This window comes from Acomys minous, assembly GCF_964271855.1.
Source record: "Acomys minous genome assembly, chromosome: 6".
NCBI lineage: Eukaryota > Metazoa > Chordata > Mammalia > Rodentia > Muridae > Acomys > Acomys minous.
In genome coordinates, this window is record NC_140487.1 from 15,955,833 (window position 1) to 15,966,953 (window position 11,121).

An 11,121-nucleotide genomic window follows, 5' to 3' on the forward strand; every position below is an offset into this window, starting at 1 on the left:
GTGATCTGGTTCAAATGGCATACCTTTAATCCTTCTGGTTGGAATGCAGACATGTCTTTAGTACATAACCTTAATCTCTAACAAGGAAGGTAAATTAGTTATTCCTTGTAGAAATAGTCACCCATGTTTGAAAGTGATGTCTAATTGAGTGGCAGACAACATGACACATCAGAGAAGATTTGACAAAATGAGTCAGAGATAGGATATACCCAACTCTCAAGAGAACAGATAGGAAGGAGAAGCAGGACGGTAGAGTTGAGACAGAGTAGGGTACAATACAGAGAGAGTAGAGAAGAAAATACAGTAGAGGACCATAGAGAACTTAGAAGAGAAGACAGTACAGTAGAGTTGAGTTCAGTACAAAACAGTGTAGTACAGGCAGTTTGGGGCAGTTCAGTTGAGCCCAGTACAGTAGAGTTAATTTTGTTTGTGAATTCATGCAGTTCAGTGCAGGTCAGCTGAGGCAATTGGAGCCAAAAAATAAGAAGGAGCCAGAAAATTTAAACAAATTACCAGAGTTAGTTTGAGGCCAAGCATAGCAATTCAGTCAGAAGTTGAGAGTAGCCAGTTTGAATCATCAGATTGGAGAAGAGTTTGAGACTGAACAGCTGAGTTGAGCCAGCCAGCCAGCATTTATAAAGAACTAGAAAAGGTGAGTTTATTCAGCAGTAAGTCTGGAAGTAAGGCTGAAAAATCCCAGGCCTGAGTTAGCAAACAGAGTCTGGAAGACTGTAGAAGCCTTCAGGCCTAGGCCTGGGGGCAGCTAGAATGGAGAAAGAAATGCGTTGGACTGAGCCCAAGTTGTATATTCACATAGCTTAGATATAGCTTTCATCTCATCAACTCATCTGGCTAATAAAAGCTTTTACATAGTGTAATTTCATTCTCAGATCTAGTTGAATAAAAGACTGTTATATATTTTGGAAGCTTTTTTTTTCTTTATCCATTCATCTTTTGACAGACTCCTAAGCAGATCCCATGAATTGACAATTGTGAATAGTGCTGTGATAAACATGGCTGTGCAGGTACCTGTGTGCAGGTTGAACTGAATTCCTTCAGGTGTGTATCTAAGACTTGTGGTGAATCATATAGTAGTTCCCATTTTAGTTTAATCAGAGACATCTTGTTAATTTCCTATCTCAAACTTGATCTCACTCAGCTCTGTTGTACCTGGTGGTTTTGTTAATCACTTATTTTTGGTAAGCACTTAAGTTTTTATACTGTTTCCTCAGCTGATGTCACACCTAATAACCTTCCTTCATACTTTGCTTCTTTTTGTCGCTTTCAAAATACTCTTGTCTAGAGATTTCAGTTTTTCTAGTTTTCATTCCAGTGTTGTGGGTTTCACACAACTGACTTGGGCTGAAATAGAAAGTCTTATCTTTATTTCCTAATTCAGCTGAACACTTTTCCTGTTAGCTGACAACATCACCTTTGTCCCTGCTCTCCAGCCTACTGACTTTTACAGTCTTCCTGCACTCTCCTTTCTGTGTACTTTCCACATGCAGAGGCTCATTAGTTCTTGTCACATTGCGGAGTCTTTCAACTCCATTTCTCTCTATACCTCTCTCATCGTTTCTCAGGCATACACCCCCAAGTACATTTTCCCAATTCCAGAATCCCAATTCTGTTCATCACTCCCCACAGTGCTCTACAGATCACTAAGATTACTGATCCAACACAGAAGAATACTCTTCTTATGCTTACTTCACCAGCGGAGTATGACTTTTCTTAGCTCTATGTTTTCATTTGCCCATGTTTTTCTTTTTAGATGTCTTGAGACATAGATACTGCACTTAAAATCTGTTGCTTCTCTCATTATTCATGATTACCAAATGCTGGCATGATTTTAAGTATTTACTCATAGAAAAAATACATTTTGGCATTTTTATCTTTTATTGTTACATATATTTTCAAATTTGTTTATCCTCACATTTTCACCCAGTGTAAGAGACTGAAAATGGCCTTTAAGATATCTACTTTTAAAATTTTCTTATGCTGTGATGTGAAACTTAGTGTGAGCTGTTGAAGATTTCCTAAGATGTATGCACAGCTGCAGCTCTGGCTACACTAAGGACAAAGAGTGCTTTCTAAACAGCACTTCATCTGGAGGAATCTGGAACCAGGCGCAAGCTTTGTCTGGTATTTAGATTTCTCCAAGCAGAGATGTTAACAGGTGCACAAGAGTGGCTCCTTGGTTTTCTAACTCTTGATTTACTCCCACCTTATTGGAATCAGTAGGAAGTATGATGCATCATTCCTGACGTTTTGTTATACATTCCCAGATTTGCTAAGGTACACAAACATAATTGATGTTGTTAGTATATCTTCACTTGTATTTACTTACTTTTGGAATAAACATTAAAAATGATATAAGGTCACTACAATATTCAGTACATAGGATCATTTTATGATTTTAGATATATTTTCGTATTTTAATGAATATTTGGGATCTTATAATACCACTTTGATACCTGAAAATTTGTCCTGACTCTAGCATAACATCTGAAAAATTTATATATCCATGGTACAATTTTTATTATGTTTGTATAGATAAGTAGTTATAAATAATTCCCTACTATTAAGTTTATCATTTTTATATTACATCGTTTTTTCTTAGATATATATTTGTTGGTAAGACACAATTTTAACTGTAGCATAATTATTTTTTATCATGAGTTTAATCAATGACTATTTTATACTTTAATAATATTCTAACTCTTCTACTAAATTGCTATAGGGACAATTGACATCCCATGCATTATTATGAGATATACAGAAAAGTTTTTAATTAAGTGGTTTAGAGATCTAAAACCAAACTTTAATAATATAATTACTTTGCTAATAATACAAAAGTTATTTTTATCTAAAAGGTGTGCAGGAACTTAACCTGAAAAAGGGTAAATGGAATATATAAATATTAATGCTACATTGCTCCTAGTATCTTACATCTCAGCCTTTATATGGGATTAAAAAACTAGATAAAGAGTTTATAAAATGAAAAGATTATTCCAACAATGGTCAAGACAGTTAAGATAAGCAGAAAGTCAAGCCATGTTTAATCAAGGGAAGTAATGTTTTTCAAGAAGGATTTATTTAGCTTCCATCATCCCACTACCTCTGTTACCCTGTTACCCTTCTGGCTTCAGATCAGGTTTATTCCATAGTGGAGTGAGAAGCAGATTTGGAGAAATTTACTTGTCTGTCAAATGCTTTACAATCACTTCGATTACATACATACATACACACACACACACACACACACACACACACACACACGTATATTTTCTCCATTGAGTTGTAGGGTCATCTTTATAGTGACTCAGTATTTTGGGGCTCACAAGTAAGTATGAAACACTGTTTGCATCAACATTACCACTCCACAATTTCATCCTCATATTTGGTATAAACCACAGAATCACAAGGAAGAATGATGTTCAGTGAGACATTTTCAAAGGAATTCCAAGGAAGATAGGAGTTAAAACAATTCATTTCATGTTTTTCTCTGTCTACACAATTAATTTCTTGGAGGAGAAATCAAATTTAGTATAGAAAATGGTAAATTTTGATGCTGGACAGAAATGGACACTTTTCAACTTTACATTTTCCCCTGTAAGTGATTGCAATTCAAAGCATGGTCTTAGCCTCTGGAAATTATATTAAAATGAGAATTCTCATTTCAACTGTAAAAGTGAATACTTTGAATAACATACATTGCCCTGGGAAGTGGACTATTTTGTTGTTGAAAGAATGTGTTTGCATTTTTGCTAACTACACCATGCTTATTTCAAAACAAAAGTTTTCAAGTGAGAAACAAAGTTTACTTTGCTGTAAAGAGAGGTTTTTAAATGAACAAGTAAATAGTAAACCTTTCTTTTATTATTGTTATTGTTGCTGTTGTTTTTGAGACAAGGTTTCTCTGTGTAGCTGTGGCTGTCCTGGGCTCACTTTGTATACCAGGCTGCCCTGGAACTTACACAAATCTGCTTGTCTCTGCATCTTTGAGTGCTGGGATTAAAGATGTGTGCCATCAAACCTATCTGGTAAAAGCTTTCTGTGAAGGTACACATAAAGAAAAACTTCTTAGATTATTAGACTGTATTTAAACTTCAAAAGAAATGAGACTGATAACAAAGTATAATCTAATGATTAAACATACTGGCTATTGATGAAGTGAAACTCATCCCTGCAATATCCCTGCAAATAATAATTTTATTTCTTTTTATTATTTATTTTATTATAATTTATTCACATTATATCCCAGTTGTTATCCCCTCATTCTAATCTGCCATTTCCCACCCTCCCTCCCTCTTATGCCCTATTCCCTCCCTAGAACACTGATGGGGGTCTTCCTCACCTACCATTTGATCACACAGTCGATAAGGTCTCATCAGGATAGGCTGCATCCCCTTCCACTGTGTGCCCCCAAGGCTGTCCCACCAAGGGGCAGTGATCAAATTACAGGCACCTGAGTTCATGTCAGAAGCAATCCAATCTCTCCCCCCGCCCCATTCACATGGAGCATGAGCTGTCCATCAGCTACATCTGAACAGAGGGGCTAAGTATTCTGCATGCATTGTCATAGCGAGAATAATTTTATTTCAACTATAGATTTTCCATTTACTTTACGTTGCTTAGTGGTCGCTGTATTTTCCTAAGCGTTGTTTCCTCCAACATATTCATTTGATCCTCTTTGTTCCCAGAATGTCAAGACTAGTTCAGAATGAAAATATTCATTAAAGTCTATTTTTTTTTTTTAACATTGATGAATCTTTATTAGGATCACTTTAAAGTCCTGGTAGATTCAACAGTGTCTTTAATGCTGGGATTTTCAGGCTATGTTTTCCTCTGAAACTTTATTGTTCTCCCTCTTTACCTCTGTCTCTTCCTCTTGCTATTCCTCCATCTGCCTTCCTCTTTTCCTTCTCCATCACCCACTGTCACTCTTTTACATTATCCAATCTTTAAGTAGCTATTAATACCCAGCTTAGCATAATCCACTGCTTTTCTCATAGTGGAGTAGAAAACAGACCCTGTTCTTAAATCTGACACTGTAGAGCATGCACTGTAATCACCTTTTCTCTTGTTTTAACTGGAACCAAAACTAACAAATCTATTTATCCGTCCTAAAACAAGACCGTTACTGCTTAAGCAAAGCAAAGCATTTGCATGTAAAGTACTATAACTCTCAGTATAAATGAATTCAGGTTCCTACAAATTGTTAATTTTCCAATTAATCTCTTATTTGTTGTGTTTGGGGCTTAACAAAGTGTGTGCCATCTAATAGCAAGAAAGAGCTGAAAATGGATAATGAACTGAAGTGTATTTGCCTTCCATTCTCTATTATTAATTCAAGTTTGTAATTTATTCATAGCTGAAAGACAGTTATAAAAGGGATTAAAAATAATTATTTATAAAAGTGGTCCGTATATACACTGTCATTGATCTTTTGTTTGCTCTTGAAATAATACATTTACACAATATCTGAATATCAATAAGGAAGGATTTCATTGACTGGAACTAAATGGGATATATCTTAGAAAAAATAGTTGATTACAGATAGTAACAGAAATAGAAATAAGATTTTTATCTGTCTTAAAAACTGCCAGAGTAGAGTCTACAGTTAAAAATACCTATAAGAAAAAGAAAAGTAACATATAAGTAAAAGTAAAATGCTTGGGAATAAGAAATAAAAGCATTATTCTATCTGGTTCTAAGAAAGGTTTTGTGGAAGAGGTGCCACTCAGGACTCTTGATGTGGAAACTATCAAAAACATGGAAACTTGGAAGAGGTAAAGCTATGCCAAACCATACCGAAGGAGTAGCTTAACCAGTGCTATAAACACAGAAACAAAAAATAACAAGAAAAGTAAGTTGAATTTTTCTGGATTATGAATTATACTTCGTCTTGTAAAAATGTATGTGGCTCTGCCAATAGGTTAAGGACTAATCTCGTCAGATGGGACTATGTTGGAAACAGTAAATTTCATTCTAGCTGGTTTCATCAGAGAAATAATTAAAGATGTGAATGGTTAGGTATCTCACAACACTGTCCAGGCTGGGCTTTTAGAATTACTTTGTAGCCCCAGAGTACTTGAAAAAAATAAGCATAAGAAACAATAGTAACTTTTTGACATAATCTTAAAGATTCATGTTTGAGGAACAGCCAGGGTAGTTAAGCAACAAAAGAGGAATTGTATGTTCAGTAGAGGCTTTTCCAAAATTCTATCATGAAACGATCTCTACATTTAGTAGGTTCCATTTGCCTACCATTTCTTCCTTTCAAATCCTGAAATGGTATCTGAGTTGGAAAATGTTCTCATATGTGAAGAAAGAGCTCTCATCAGTCACCACATTTACTTCATCTTTATCTCAAACACTGGCCTAAAACTCTGAGAAACAGATATTTTTTATTGCTTGTAAGTATCTTAGTCTAAGTTTTTAAGTACTTGGTAGACTACAAGAACAGCTCCTTGACCCTCATATCTTTTGCTTGGATGTTCTTATTTTTCAGGTGTTGTGTTGGGGTGCATATGTGTACCTGTGTGTAGAGGTGAGAGGTTGACACCGGTTGTCCTCTTAGATGGTTCTGCTTTCTACCTTGTTTACTTCAGAAAGTTGTCTTGATGGGTTTGGAGTTTATCAGTGTTGGCTGTTCTGACTAGTCAGAATCATAACTTCACGCTAACTCCCCTTCTGTCTTTGCCTTTCATGCTAAGACTGCAAGTGGGTACTATGGCTACTTGGATTTTCCTCGTGTTTTGAGGCTTAAAATTTTAATTTCTTCAAGGCCTAAGATTTTGTAGCTTTAAGTCTCTCTGCATTAAATGGTTATCTGTATTTTATCACAAAACTAAGTTTAAATAATTCAGTTCTTAGTCCATACAGTTACAGTTTCTATAGTAATGAAAAACAAAGAAAATAATCATTCCTACATCCAACAAAGGGCTAATGTCCAAAATATATAAAAAAAAACCCTCAACATATTAAACACCAACAAACAAAATAATCTGATTAAGAATGGGGTACAGAGCTAAACAGAGAATTTTCCACAATAGTATCTCAAATGGCCAAGAAGCACTTAAAGACATGGGCAAAGTCCTTAGTCATCACATAAATGCAAATCAAAATGACTCTGAGATACCATCTTACATTCATCAGAATGGCTAAGATAAAAAAAACTCAAGTGACAACACCTGCTGGCAAGGTTGTGGACAAAGGGAACACTCCTGCATTGCTGCTGGGAGTGCAAACTTGTATAACCACTTTGGAAATCCATCTGGTGCTTTTTTAAAAATAAAATCTGAATAACTTTACTTCAAGAATCAGCTATACCACTCCTGGGTATGTACCCCAAAGAAGCTCCCCCATACCAGAAGGACATTTGTTCAACTATGTTCATTGCAACTTTATTTGTAATAGCCAGAATCTGGACACAACCTAGATCCTTCTCAACCAAAGAATAGATAAAGAAACTGTGGTATATTTACACAATGGAATACCACTCAGCTATTTAAAAACAAGGAAGTAATGAATTTAGTAGGCAGATGGATGGAACTAGAAAAGCTCATCCTGAGTGAGGTAATACAAACCCAGAAAGACACACATGGTATTATGTAAGCATTTATAAGTGGATTTTACCCATCTAGTACAGGATAAATACACTATATATGATTCATAGATCCAAAGAAGATAAGTAACAAGAAGGAACCAAGGGAGAATGATTAAATATCACTCAAAATGGGAAATAGAACAGACAGCAAAAGTGGTTGCAGAGAGGGAACAAGGTAAGAGAACAAATGCAAAGAAAAATGAGGCTAGAGATGGGAGGTGGACAGAGTGCTTAGAGAGAAAAGAGAAAATACGGGAAAAGACATCTCTGTGAAAATCTGGAGACCTAGGAAAGAGTAGACTTCTGGGAGGATATGGGGTGATTCTAGCTGAGACTCCTAGTAACAGGGGTCATGAAGACTGTAGAGGACACCCTCTAACTAGACAGACTCCTATTGGAGGGAGAAGAACACCAACTCACCCACAAAAACGGTGAGCCAAAATATACCCTGCCTACAAGATGTGCAGGGGTAAAGAAAGGAGAGATTTAGGGAATGTCCAACCAATCCCTGGCCCAACCTGAGACCCACTCCATGGGAAAGAGCCAACCCTGCTAGTAAAGATGCTCTGCTATGCCTGCAGACAGTAGCCTAACATAGCTGTCCTCTGGGAGGCTTCACCCCATGGTGGATCCACAGAGATGCAGAGACTCACAACCAAACATTCAGCGAAGTTCATCTTGTGGGAAAGTGGAGTGATGGATATACGGACCTGTAGGTGACAGAAGCACCAAAAATAGACCAGCACAGCCAATTCCCGAGGGCCTAGAGGGGCTTGTTGAGACTGAAGCACCAACCAAGGACCATGTATAGACTGAACAAAGGCGCCCTTCACAGATGGGCAGCTCGGGCTTCATGTAGGTCCCCTAGTAAGGGGATCTGGAGCTGTCTCTGATACGGACTCAATTACCTGCTTTTTGATCCTTCCCTCCCTGGTGGGGTTGCCTCACGCGGCAACAGGGGAAGAGGACATGCTTAGTCCTGGTATGATTTGATGAGCTGGGGCGGAGGATGGAGGGCTCCCCTTTTCTGAGGAATAGAAGAGGGAGAATGGAGGAAGAGGGAGTAATGATGGGGCTAGGAGGAGAGTAGGGAGGGAGAGAGCTGTATGTGATGTAAAGTAAATAAATCAATTAATTAAATAAAAAAAATTAAGTCCTCTGGAGGGGGAGACCTGGTGGCACTCAGAGGAAGGATAGCAGGTTACCAAGAAGAGACTTGATACCCTATGAGCATATACAGGGGGAGGTAATCCCCCTCAGGAACAGTCATAGGGGAGGGGAGTAAGGGGAAAATGGGAGGGAGGGAAGAATGGGAGGATACAAGGGATGGGATAACCATTGAGATGTAACAAGAATAAATCAATAAAAAAAGAAAAAAAAAGATAATTATCAAATAACCATGCTTGTAAGTCAAGTTTTTAGCTCTATGTATTTCCTTTTCATTTCTAAGTTTTCCAACTTTTCAATTTATCTCCCAATTACACCTCCTTTTCTGGTAAAGGTATTACTTAAGTAACATTTGTTTATTTAACTAAAGCCAACTGTTAGGTAAAATGTTTGTACATGATTCACTGAACACAACAACTAACTTTGCACTCACTGTTATCAAACTTGTATGAGCACCTACTCCGGTTTTCTTTTTCTCATTTCAGTACTTTTCACATAAATCTAAAATCTCTAGTTAAATATTTCTTGTAAATGTACTGCAATAGTATTTGTGATATTGTAGGACTGCACTGATTCTCTGCAGTGCAGACCTCCAGAAGGACAAATATGACATGGCTCAGTAGTAGACATGATAGATTTGTCTAGTGTGGGTAATTACTGTTTCAGAAATATGAAGTACTTCTATAGTTTATTTTGTTAGATATTATCCCAAACGATATAAGTACACTTAATATACATTTTATAATTATCAGCATCTCACATTTTTCAAATACAATTATATGAGAGAAGGAAACTCCTTTCAGTATAGATTTCTTCTTTTCTTATCTCTTATGACATGTTCCAGATTTTGCACTAACAATATGTTTCTAAGCTTTGTTCTGTAATGCACTGAATAATTTTTCTATCCCTCTTAACATCAGGTAATTTCTAAAACTCTTTTCAGCAACCTTTCTCCAAACTAGAAGCAGTCCACTCTCCCTCTCCATAAAATTGCGACAAATGAGCAGAGCCGTGACCTTTTATAATGAGAAACATCATGAGACTGCCTTTCTTGCAGTGTCTCAAGAGCTCTTTCTCCTGAAAGATCATAAAGATCATACCTTTCATGTTCTCCTTGCTAGGAAATTGTTCAGTTCTTAGATTTGTGCTCATCCTTTTATGTATAGAACCAGAAAGATTAAAATTCTCTGCATTCTATTAAGAAAATCAAAGACTTTGAAAGCCATTCATGTTTTGTTTAAATGAACAGTCAGATAAATAATGTGATGTTATTTGATTTATTACACTTTTGAAGCCTTGGCCATATACATGCATGCATGCATACATACATACATATATAATATATATTTGTGTAGACTTCTAAGTTGTAAATCATCATCCTAAAGGTCCAAAGAGTTTAAGAACAATATATAAAATAATATAATGAACTGACCCTTTGATCAAATCAGATTTGTTTTGTTCCTACAAATGTAAAGACAGCTTTCACATTTAATCATGATTTTAGTGTCTTGATCAAACCAGACAGAAGTGAAATATTTGTAATTGGTGAGGTTTGGAAAAGCCACTAGCTTTTGGTTTTCTTTTTGTTTTGTTTTGTTTGTTTGTTTTGTTTTTTCTGGAAAGACCCATGTTCCTCTTTTGATCCTTTAGGGCCAATAAATATCAATTTAGTGTTTTTCAAGGATAATATTAGTTCTGCAATTTTCTTTAGTTATTTTATTAATGCTCAGAATAAATTGTAGTTAAGCTTGTATGGGAGAAAAAAGTGATGATAACTACAAAATTAGAGGAAATGGTATATGTTTGTTGGAGTGTCTGAAACTGGTATAAAACCAACTACAGCACTACTCTAATAATCACTACTGCAGACGAAAAATGCTTCCATAAATAATGCATGCATTGGAATCCAACAAACAAAAATCTCTGGTTGGACAAAATGTGAAATAAATCATGCAGGAAGGTAGATTTAGTGCTTGCAGTAGGCTGTGGCAGAATGCTGACCAAAGGAGAGACTGATACATACCTAACTCTGTAGGATGATCAGGGTTAAATGGGCAGGAACAGGAAAGCTCATGCGAAAGGATAACTTGAATAACTCGTTCTTGGTGAAACAAGAACTCAAGGGTGTTTTCTGCATCTAAGTCATCTTTCTGCACGGCAGTTTAAAGGACACTTTTGTCAGATATGGCTGGATTCACCAGAGGAGACTCACTGCTCTACCATTCCACTTTCCAAAGCATAGAGGTAAATACTTAGGGTGCAGGCATCAATATGGCTAAATTTGTATTCCAGAAATTATAGTGGAAAGGTGAATGTGTTCACTTTCAGGAAATCTAGGGCAT

General features: G+C 36.4%; 1 long non-coding RNA gene across 1 annotated transcript in view; it reads left to right on the forward strand.

The window, feature by feature from the left end:
• Positions 1-5,727: 5,727 nt before the first annotated feature.
• Positions 5,728-11,121, forward strand: part of LOC311600269 — a 26,540-nt gene continuing 21,146 nt past the window's right edge. Inside the window, exons 1-2 of the long non-coding RNA XR_014780186.1 lie at positions 5,728-5,869; positions 6,515-6,726. This is a non-coding gene — a long non-coding RNA (uncharacterized lncRNA). The remainder of the gene's footprint in view (positions 5,870-6,514; positions 6,727-11,121) is intronic.